Below are 12,500 nucleotides of genomic sequence, written 5' to 3'. Positions count from 1 at the left end.
CCAAACCTTCCATCCTTATCTCACAAGGACGGTGAGGTTGCAGCGACCAAAGGAACTCATGAGTTTGAGCGGGACTCGAACCTCAGTCCTGGCAATCACCAGACAAAGATGCTATATATATATATATATATATATATATATATATATATATATTATATATATATATATATATATATATATATATATATATATATATATATATATCAGTATTTTTGATTGCGGTATAGCAACAAGACCTTACAACTGGGAATGTGTTTTTGTGTGTGCTCAAAGACGGATAGAGAGAAGAGGCGTGAGGATTATTCTTTTAAAATATACATAGCTATTATTTACTTGAACTTGTAACAGGTTGTTTTTCATGTATATTTGTCATTGTATTTCTGCATGAGATTAAATAATGGTTAATTCTTGTTTTGAAATGGTGCTGTATTTCTAAGAATATGGTGGTAAATTTTGAATATGTGAGTTTTCATCTCTCTCTCTCTCTCTCTCTCTCTCTCTCTCTCTCTCTCTCTCTCTCTCTCTCTCATAGGTCGATTCCTTATCTCTAATAGTGTATGCTACTATCACCAAAAGCTCAACGATTATAGGTCTCTTTCCTAGTCATCCACCACACAGAACATCATTATGTTAGTCCCTGCCTCTAGTTCCTTGATGTTTCTCACGATTGCTCTCTTCCAATAACTTTGATCATCTATTCTAGAATCTTCTTGAACAGCATATTGAAAGGTTTTCTCTGCTGCCTCAGTTGTACGAAAGTGAAGAATAGTTTCCTCTCCCTTTGCATTCAAATATACAGCTGAGTTCAATTTGTCAACTTTGATTTCAAATATATAGCTGAGTTCAATTTGTCAACTGGGCCTATTGCCAAACTATTCTGTTCCAGTATTTCGATCTTCAGATAATGAAACTCAGGGTCAACAGTTTGGAGTAATTGCCAAAGTGTAAAGTTACACTGATATTCTCCCGCTGTCCTTTCTTTGACATTGGTGATATTCCCGTTCATTACGAGTTGGAAGAGGCGGAGCACAGACTCTTACTTAAGAAATGGAAATTTTCGACTCACCGCCACTATTTTTACAAGTGATATTTGTTTTCAGTTTTATCAGATGCTATAATTTCTTTATATATGAATGTAATACTACCTCAAGACCAACCTTAATTCAATATCTTTATATGATATGAAGGGTACCGTAAAATTAAATATATATATATATATATATTATATATATATATATATATATATATATATATATATATATATATATATATATATATATACAGGAATAATACACCCACACTCGCATGCACACCCACACATCACGCACGCACACCCACACACACACACACTATATATATATATATATATATATATATATATATATATATATATATATATATAATATATATATATATATAGTATGTAATATATATTATATATATATATATATATATATATATATATTATATATATATGTGTGTGTGTGTGTGTGTGTGTGTGTGTGTGTGTGAGTGTACCCTTTTGGCATAGTATCGGTGGCCCTGACAATATAGCAGTTTTACTGATCATGACGACACACAAATCCTTGAACCATGTTATTGTATAACCACTATATTAGTACATATTTAGAGAGAGAGAGAGAGAGAGAGAGAGAGAGGAGAGAGAGAGAGGAGAGAGAGAGGAGTGAGAGAGAGAGAGAGAGAGAGAGAGAGAGAGTGTAATAGCTGCCCTGAGTGTATACGCTAAACCACATATTCACATACAAATTAACCTTACCCCCCGTGTTTATTCAGCACATTTCCATACATATCTAACTCCAGTGTATATGAGACCTTCTGATTAAGCCTTAAATATACGTTGGTGTTTCCGTCCCTTTTCACCGAGTTCCTCCCGATGTCATATTGGAGCTTTGTGCTTATTATTGAGGGAGACTTGTTTCCATTTCGAGGGACGCGAGCAAAAGGGATGAAAGCACACCAGTCATTCCTCCTTTCATATAGAAGTTAAGGTTGGTACTCATTTACTTACAATCTCTCTCTTGGATTTTTAATGGCAGAATTCCGGGAAATGAAGAAAAGAACATCATATCAGAACAGGAAGGAAGCATGGGAGAATCCATATTATTACCAATATTAATAATGGGGATGAAACACAAACCATAATAGTAATGAATGCACAGGGTTTAGTCACGAGAAACTCTAAAGGAAAATAGAGTTCTTAAAAGAACTAACCCAAATTGAAAAAATAGATATATTAAATATAAGTGAAACATGGTATTCCCAAGAGACTGGCAGTGATGACCAGATAAAGGGTTTCCAAACTTATAGATCAGACCAGAAAAAAATAGGAATCAAGGGGGAACCGCAATATATGGAAGAGACATAAATCAAGGAAAAGTATGTGAAAAATACAGCAACACAGAATGTGAATTGATTGCGTAGAATTTGAATTTGAAAAACTAATGAAAATTGTAGTTTACAGACCCCCAAACACTAGGGAGTTTGACATAATATAGAAAAAATAGATGATATATGTAGAAACCATAAGACTGGAATATACTCCTATCCGGAGATTTTAACTTTCCTTTCGTGGATTGGAAAGAACGGATAGAAGAAAGTGGTTGTATGTATACATATAAAAAAGATAGTAATAGTAGCGCAGAAGATAAGAGGCAATTTGAAAAGCTTCAAGATATGCTATTAGAACATAATATGCAACAAATAAACCACATTCCAACAAGAAAGGAAAATGTCCTAGATCTAGTATTTGTGAATGAGGTGAATTATGTTAAAGAAATATAGTGTATTATTATTATTATTATTATTATTATTAAATGCTAAGCTACAACCCTAGTTGGAAAAGCAGGATGCTATAAGCCCAGGGGCCCCAACAGGGAAAATAGCTCAGTGAGGAAAGGAAACATGGAAAAATAAAATATTTTAAAGAATAGTAAACAACATTTAAATAAATATTTCCTATATAAAACAATAAAAACTTCAACAAAACAAGAGAAAGAGAAACTAGATACAACAGTGTGCCTGAGTGTACCCTCAAGCAAGAGAACTCTAGCCCAAGACAGTGGAAGGCCATGGTACAGAGGCTATAGCACTACCCAAGACTAGAGAACAATGTTTGATTTTGGAGTGTCCCTTCTCCTAGAAGAGCTGCTTATAACACGGGAATTTCAGACCACAATGTCATAGAATTGATAGTTCATTCCAAAGCAAGTGATCACAGAATTGATAAAAGCACAAAACTTTGGGAAGGATATGGAAAATATAACTTTTACAGTAAGAATATAAAATTGTCAGAAATAAATGAGGAACTGAATAAAGAATGGAAAAATGTATTTATAAGTGATAATATACAGGTAAATACGGATATACTGTACAAAATACTGGAGAAAATTGTTGAAAAATATGTACCGAAAAAAAAAACAATAAACAAAAGACGTGCATACCAAGAGACAGAAAGATCTTATTTCAGAAAATTAAAAAGTGGAAGAAAAATCTTGCAAAAGAAAAAAATGTGTGGAAAATGAGGGAAATAAAATGTAAGATAGAAAATGCAGAACAAAATATTATACAGTCGAAAGAAAATGAAAAAAGGGACTTAGAAGAAAGGACACTTCAAAATATAAAAAGAAACCCCAAAGTACTTTACTCCTATGCAAAAAAAGATGAATAAAAGGAGAATAGAAATAGGCCCTCTAAGAATTGAAGAACGGCTAACGAATGAAAAATAGGAAATATGCAACATATTAGCAGAAAAATATAAGAGTGAGTTCACGCCAAGAATTGCGAATGAGAATAATGAAACAGAAATGAGAGAAGAAAATGTTGAATATCTAACGGATATAGATATTAATGAAGCAGATATTGTCACGGCTATAAACGAAATTAAAAATGGATCGGCAGCCGTACCAGATGGAGTTCCAGCGATTTTGTTAAAAAAAACTGCAAACACTATCGCGAAGCCGCTTGCAATACTGCTAAGACAGAGTGTAGATATGAGCGAGATATATGTTAAACATAAATTAGCTTATATAACCCCTATCTTCAAAAGTGGATCAAGACTAGAGGCAAGCAATTATAGACCTGTTAGTCTAACATCACATATTATGAAAGTGTATGAGAGGGTAATAAAAAAGAAAATAATGAACCATTTGGTCAGAAATAATTTGTTTAATATGGGTCAACACGGTTTCGTACCTGGAAAAAGTACACAGACCCAACTGATAGCACACTATGAAAACATATACAATAATATGATAAATAAAAAAGACACAGATGTGATCTATCTAGATTTTGCAAAAGCCTTTGACAAGGTAGACCATAACATATTGGAGAAAAAATGAGAGAGCATAATATTGTGGGAAAGATAGAAAAATGGGTAAAAGAATTCCTGCAAAACAGAAAACAGATAGTGGTTGCAAATGACGAGAAATCAGATGAAGCCCAGGTAATATCTGGTGTGCCACATGGTACGGTATTAGCTGCACTGCTATTTGTTATTATGATCTCAGACATAGACTGTGATGTTGAAAACTCCGTAGTGAGAAGTTTCACCGATGACACAAGAATAAGTAGAGAAATTACTTGTGATGAAGATAGGAACTCACTACAAAGAGATCTAAACAAAATATATGAATGGGCGGAGATAAATAGGATGGTATTTAACTCCGATAAATTCGAATCAATAAATTATGGAAACAGAGAAGGAATGGTGTATGCATACAAGGGACCTAATAATGACACAATCACAAACAAGGAAGCAATTAAAGACCTTGGTGTAATTTTAAATAGGAATATGTTATGCAACGACCAAATAGCAACACTGTTGGCTAAATGTAAAGCAAAAATGGGAATGTTATTCAGACACTTTAAAACAAGAAAAGCTGAACACATGATTATGCTTTACAAAACTCATGTGCGTAGTACACTCGAGTACTACAATGTGATATGGTACCCACACTACCAAAAGGATATTGCGCAAATAGAGAGTGTACAAAGGTCCTATACTGCTAGAATAGAAGAAGTTCAGGACCTTGACTACTGGGAAAGACTGCAATTTTTAAGACTATACAGTCTAGAAAGGAGAAGAGAACGCTACATGATAATACAAGCATGGAAGCAAATAGAAGGAATTGCTGAAAACATCATGGAGCTTAAAGTATCAGAAAGAGCAAGCCGAGGTAGATTAATAGTGCCAAAAAGCATTAATCCACTACGCACCAGCATCGATAATGCAGCGACTATTTAATGTGCTGCCAGCTCATCTAAGAAACATATCAGGAGGAGGGTAGATGTGTTTAAAAATCAGCTCGATAAATACCTAAGATGCATCCCAGACCATCCAAGACTGGAAGATGCAAAATACACCGGAAGGTGCATTAGCAACTCTCTGGTGGATATACGAGGTGCCTCACACTGAGGGACCTGGGGGAACCCAAACAAAAAATAAGGCAATAAGGTAAGGTAAGGTAAGGCTCTCTCTCTCTCTCTCCTCTCTCTCTCTCTCTCTCTCTCTCTCTCTCTCTCTCTCTCTCTCTCTCTCTCTCTATACATATGTACTAGTTCACGAGGATGGCTTAATATTAAGATGGATGTCCACGCACGCACACGCACACCCGGGGCTCTCACCAGGGTATAACTACTTTCTCTCCTCCCTACTGAAGGGACGGCGAGAGCTGAGCGTGACCGGAAATCTGTCAATATATATATATATATAATATATATATATATATATATATATATATATATATATATATATATATATATATATATATATATATAGATAGATAGATAGATAGATATAGATATATATATATATATACATATATACACATTAATATATATATATATATATATATATATATATATATATATATATATATATATATATATATATATATATATATATATATATATGTATGTATATTTAGGTAGATATATTGCTACACATAAAAGTGATGCCATCTAAATGAATTAACTGATATCCATAAGGTTATCATAATATTTCATATTTTATGAAACAAGGCCTTGTATTATATGAATTTTAAAGCAACTAGTAATTTTGCGCATATATAATTTTGTTGGTCTTACATTTGATTGTTGAAAATATTAGATTTTTAAACTAAATTTATAATAACGTAATTAGAATTAGATTTTGTTTATTGATATACATGTACTCAACAAATCTAACCGTTGTTATCGAACGATGAGATACGACACTAGAGAGATAAGAAAGATATTCATTAGGAATATCAAATCTCTGGCATCAATAAACTTCATTAGAAACTATCTCCAGGAGATGCTCTTGAAGGGTAAATTACATTACTTAATCTTGGAAGATAATTAAATATTATCTAATGATATTTTTTGACGTCTTTGAGGATTATCCATTATGTAAATTAATATATTTTGTCATTAAAAACGGTACAGACACTCTCTACTGTTATTTTCTGAAGTGTTTTTTAGCCGAGAAAAGTTATATTCCGAAATATTTGATGCGGTAGGAACAGCAAAGTGCAAATTGTGATGAAAAGATGCAGAAAGGATTAATAATAATTACTTATGAACATTAAGTTTTCCATTGCTGAACCCCAGATATACGAAGAGACAATAAGCACCGACCACATCACTGGCACTCCTGTGTTGAGGGTGACAGCCTCCGATCTGGACTCGGGCAGCAACGCCGAGATCTCCTTCTCCTTGCAAGGCAACCCCGATGACATGAAGTACTTCGCCATAGACGGCGATACGGGAATCATCTCGCTTACCAGTCCCCTGCAGAAAAGCATGGTAAGCTGTATTATTTTAACTTTGGTCTTGATTTAGATTAGTATGAATTAAAGAATGATTATGCAATTTTTCTATATATATTTCTTTTCTTGTGTTTTTATGTCAATGTCTGGTTGTAATTTTTAGTCTAAAAAGATGCTAGTTTGTTCATATTTTTACCATTTTTTTTTTATTTTATATATCGCATGTAGTCCTGTCTCATATTAGTGGAATAACTGGCAATATAAATTTGTTTGCATTGCTTTCACTGTAGCTACTAAAGAGTTGCTTCATAATACAATTAATAGACAAAAGACAAGGACACTATACAACTTTAAATTATAATTTAATTCAATGCTATAAAAATAGCTGCAAACTTTCAGTTGCTTGCTTGACTCACATCTAGCTAAGTATTTGCATTACACAAGATCTTTTGATTTTAATCCTAATTTGGACTTTTATTATACATGGTGACTAAAGCTTTGTGGGTTGTACATATCCAATTTCATTAAAATCAAATATCATCATATGGAGAAAATACTTAAATTTCCTGTGTATTTTTGTGTTGAATTTTGTCTTAATGTTTCTAGATCTACAGTAGACGCAAATGAACAGACAATTATGTTTTAGTCTTATATTTCCAGCTCAATGACAATGGCGTTGGTGTAATTTTAAGATCAAAAAAAGGATATTTCAATCTAAATAATAAAATCACAAAGGAGATAAAGATTTTGACATGACCTATGGACGAGCTTCATAATTATGACATCTATGTTTATGTTGCGTTTTATTAAAAAAAAAAAAAGAGGAAAAAAAAAATACTTTTGAGTTTGAAAAGTAAAAAAGGGTTTTTTGCTACCTTCTTCAAAACTAATATCTATTGATTTCTGGAATTGCAAAATCATACAAAACACACACGAATATGACCAAAATATTCTTTAATGTTGGCTTCAGATCTGATGAATGAGGTTTCGAAAATTCCCGAATGGTTTCACATTTTCGGCAGTTTTCAATATCTGTCAATAAAAGTTTGATGAAATGCGGTGATAGAGTATTGTAAACTATATTTCATATTCAGTTGTATAATTCAATCATTCAAAGGTATATCTATAGATTTGATCATTCAATCATATATCATTATCTTTTACTAAAAGATGTGACAGTGATATATAGTAAATTTAGTTAAGTTACTAAATTTTGAAGTTTTATCAACATTATTATTATTATTATTATTATTATTATTATTATTATTATTATTATTATTATTATTAGTAGTAGTAGTAGTAGTAGTAGTAGTAGTAATAGTAGTAGAAGTAGTAGTAGTAGTAGTAGTAGTAGCATACCACTATTTTTTTTTTACATCTCATGTTACATGCGTTTATTCTATGTGAAATATGGTTTCAAATTTCATACGTTATTTTCCATGTTAATTATCCGTTACTGGTCATCTCTCTCTCTCTCTCTCTCTCTCTCTCTCTCTCTCTCTCTCTCTCTCTCTCTCTCTCTCTCTCTCTCTCTCTCTCTCTCTCTTTGAAATCTAGTCGTTCCCAATCAGATGAGATGGAAATTGTGAGAAAAAAGTCTTGACTCATCAGTTTTGCATTGTTCGCTAAAATTTTGCAATGGATCAGGAAGTAAATTGCACAATCAAAAATAAGATCCTAAAATTATCCTTATATACGATTTCATTAATCAATTCTTTTACTTATTTCCCAAACTGTATCTTCCTCTTCATTATGTTTATCTGTATTCTTGAATTCTTCATATTATAATAGCGAACTCATAATGTCATGAAGCTTAGTTTGTTTACCTATCTGTCAATGGTTTGATAAAGACATCTTACTGGACATTGGATGAGTTCAAATTGGTGCTCATTTATTTGGCATCTCTTAAAGGCGTTTTTATTATCTTTTTTTTTTTCTTAAAGGTAAAATAAATAAAGACTTCACAAAATATACCATAATTGATATATAAATAGTTTGTTCTTGCTATAAAAAAAAAAAAAAAAAAAAAAAAAAAAAAAAAAAAAAAAAAAAAAAAAAAAAAAAAAAGGGTCAACTCAAGGAAAATTACGCCCTGGAAGCATAATCCTAGGACTGAAATATGCTTTTGACCTTTTTATTGTGATGAGTTCAAAATATACTTTGATATATTATGCACATAAGAAAAGTAAATATGCTCCTGGCAATATTTTCCTTTTCTGTAGCATTAAAGGATCTTTCTTTCCTGCACCTTTGAAGTGCCTCCCTTACCGTCTTTGCATCTTGAAGTTTATTGCATGGCTTGAATGATGCTTGCGAAAAACAGGTCAAACACATTCGCGGGGACAGAATATTTTTGATACAAATTTTGTTATTTTTTTTCTTTTTTTTTTACAAGCTATGGTAAAATCCGATGCTGGCCACTTCTGTTGGTAATTCTCAAGACTAATAGCTAGACTTTTTATTATTATTATTATTATTATTATTATTATTATTATTATTATTATTATTATTATTATTATTATTATTATTATTACTTTCTAGGCTACAACCCTAGTTGTAAAGGGGGATGCTATAAGCCAGGGTCTCCAACAGGGAAAATAGCCCAGTGAGGAAAGGAAACAAGCAAAAATAAAATATTTTTAAGAACAATAACAACATTAAAATAAATATTTGATATATAAACTATGGGAACTTTAACAAAACAAGATGAAAATAAATGAGATAGAATGATGAGCCACAGTACTGAAGGAGTACCCAGAAAATGGACGCTTTTCGTTTGAACAGTAGATATTGGATGGATGACATCTTTATTGTTAGCTATTAGTTAGATTTGAACTTTTTAATTCAATTTGCATTTTATTATTATTACTATTATTATTATTATTGTTATTATTATTATTATTATTATTATTATTATTATTATTATTATTATTATTATTATTATTATTATTATTATTATTATTATTTTTGTTGTTGTTATTATTATTATTCAGGTTGAGTTAAAAGTAATGGCTGCATCGGCAGAGTTTATTTTCTTATCCAATTTTTCTATTTTCCGGATAATTCTCTTCTCTAGAGCGCTACAATCAGCCAGCAGACTTGAAAAATTCATCAGTCGGGTGAATGACAAAATCGGGAAGACTTTTCAAGTATATTCTCACAAAATACAAGTAAAACTTTTGGTACAAAATAGTAAAAACTACGACGGTCGTAGTTTTTACTATTTTGTACCAAAAGTTTTACTTGTATTTTGTGAGAATATACTTGAAAAGTCTTCCCGATTTTGTCATTCACCCGACTGATGAATTTTTCAAGTCTGCTGGCTGATTGTAGCGCTCTAGAGAAGAGAATTATCCGGAAAATAGAAAAATTGGATAAGAAAATAAACTCTGCCGATGCAGCCATTACTTTTAACTCAACCTGCCTAAAAGAGGGTCTCCTACCACGATATTATTATTATTATTATTATTATTATTATTATTATTATTATTATTATTATTATTATTATTATTATTATTATTATTATTATTATTATTATTATTATTATTTTTGTTGTTGTTATTATTATTATTATCATTATTATTATTACAGAAGAGAATCTCTATTTTCTTTGCGTATAAAAATGCTTTCATCTTTGAAATTAGGTAAACTAGCGATTATTTCTAAAGATTTAAAAACCATTTGTATCTATTTTTTTTTTTGGGGGGGGGGGTAGAATATTTTTGTCAGGGCTTATATCTATGAGCCATTATGCAAGCGCCTCTTCAAAGCTGGATACTGCGAAAACTAGCGGCGGAGGTGAAAAGCTAATTGGCGTTGCTAATTTCGTTTACAGAATTAACAGAGCCTTGGAAAAGAAAAAAGTATTGGAAGTGGGAAGTACAAAACTGCAAGGCAAGAATCCATGCAGTTTTAGATAGTGAAAATCATATAGTAATATACCAAGGAGTTAATAACCATAGACATTCTGCAATTCAAAGAAAACCGTAAGTGTATGGCACCTTTGCAAGAATGAAAGAAAGTGCTAAAGAATCAAAGCTATCTGCAAGAACCCCAATTGCCTATGGTTCCGTTCGTTTAGATGATGCAGGATTTTACTTATGTCAACAAATCCAACTTTATCAGGCAATATTAGGAAATGGAGGCAAGTGAATGTAAAGGTTCCTCCTGCTCCGGGTGCAAGAAATGGGTATGTTATTCGTTTATCTTTTCAGTGTCTCAAAATCATTGAAGACTTATTACAGTACATTTTAGAACATGTCTTCAACAAAATCTTAGATTTTGGCAATAATTCTGGATGAGATGACTTGGAAAACTACAAAATTGAGTTTGTAATTACTAGGTATATACGTTAAAAATTCTTATAGAAAACGTTATTATTCCACGACTATTTCTCCAACTTCTTAACGAATCTACGGAGATGTTTTACCACGTTCTAATATATTTGGGCCAAACTTTACAACCAGACACTTTAATGGCTAGTTTTGAAAAGGCCAGTTATGGTATCTTCCAAAATGATTTTCCAGATGCATATGTAACCGGATGTGTTTCAATTATCTAAAAATAATTTAAAAGGGGTCTGTTTTTTTGGCCATAAAGTGAGCTACTAAAGCGATTTGGAAATCAATACCCTGGTTAATTGTTTTTTTCACTTCTAGCGTTTTTCATCCTTGTGACGCTGTTGGTGCAATTGAATAATTAGTCGACAATGATAAGTTGCTTCAAGACCTTTTTTCCTATTTCAATGCCAATTATATTGGTAGGGTGAGAGCCAGGGGCCCTCATAAACGAAGAGTAGTTCCAATATTTCCAGTGGGTTTGTGAAATGTGTATGAATTAATCGTGAATAATTTACCAAACTCAAACAGTAGTGTAAAAGGGTTTCATAATTCATTAGAAAGTTCGGTCACAAACAAACCACCCAAATATCTGGAATCTGATTACCATTTTAAAAATCGACATGTCTAGCAAAGAAGAAAACAATTGACCTCAAACGTGGTAAATCATTGCACACGAAGAATTACTACAAAGATATATATATATATATATATATATATATATATATATATATATATATATATATATATATATATATATATATATATATATATATATATATATATATGTCAGAATACGAAGGATTATTTCGATGCACGGTCCTCGACATAAACTTCACTATTTACGCTGAAAACTTTAGCGTCAAAAATTCCTAGAACCTTTTTTTCAATCCTCTTTAATTATTACCCTTAGTACTATCCCTTTTAGATGTAAAGAGTTTGAATCAATGCAATTTCCTTTTGAGATTTCTACCAATTAATGCTAAACATTGTTTGTTTTTTATATAATTTTCAGGCAAATAAACGACTGTTTGACATGCGAGCTCGAGCGGCAGACGAAGGGAATCCCGTATTGTGGTCAACAGCTGATGTCCGCATCCAGGTGGTGTCATCTGATGAGCTGCCACCCACGATTATCAGTCAGTTACCCCTCTTCCCGGCCATCTTGGAAAACACCACCGAAAATACTGATGTCTTGACTCTGTGTGCAAGGTCAGTGGTTGAAAAATTATATATGAAGACTAGGTTTTTTTTCGTTCGAAATTCGTAAAATCTTTGACCTAACAGTTCTTTTTTAAATGTTGCAAATGAAGAATGGTGGTTTGAATGATTGTTAGTAATAATCGTGGTCAGAAAAGGATGTTTGATGTAGTTTCAAAGAGTGATATTCCGATTT

General features: G+C 31.9%; 1 pseudogene; it reads left to right on the top strand.

Moving 5' to 3' along the window:
• The window catches only part of LOC137643231 (DE-cadherin-like), a 154,667-nt pseudogene that overhangs the window by 39,015 nt on the left and 103,152 nt on the right, over positions 1-12,500 (top strand).

This window comes from Palaemon carinicauda, chromosome 6 (genome assembly GCF_036898095.1).
Source record: "Palaemon carinicauda isolate YSFRI2023 chromosome 6, ASM3689809v2, whole genome shotgun sequence".
Taxonomy (NCBI): domain Eukaryota; kingdom Metazoa; phylum Arthropoda; class Malacostraca; order Decapoda; family Palaemonidae; genus Palaemon; species Palaemon carinicauda.
Note: the sequence above shows the minus strand (reverse complement) of the source record. Positions and strands in the feature narration are given on the sequence as shown.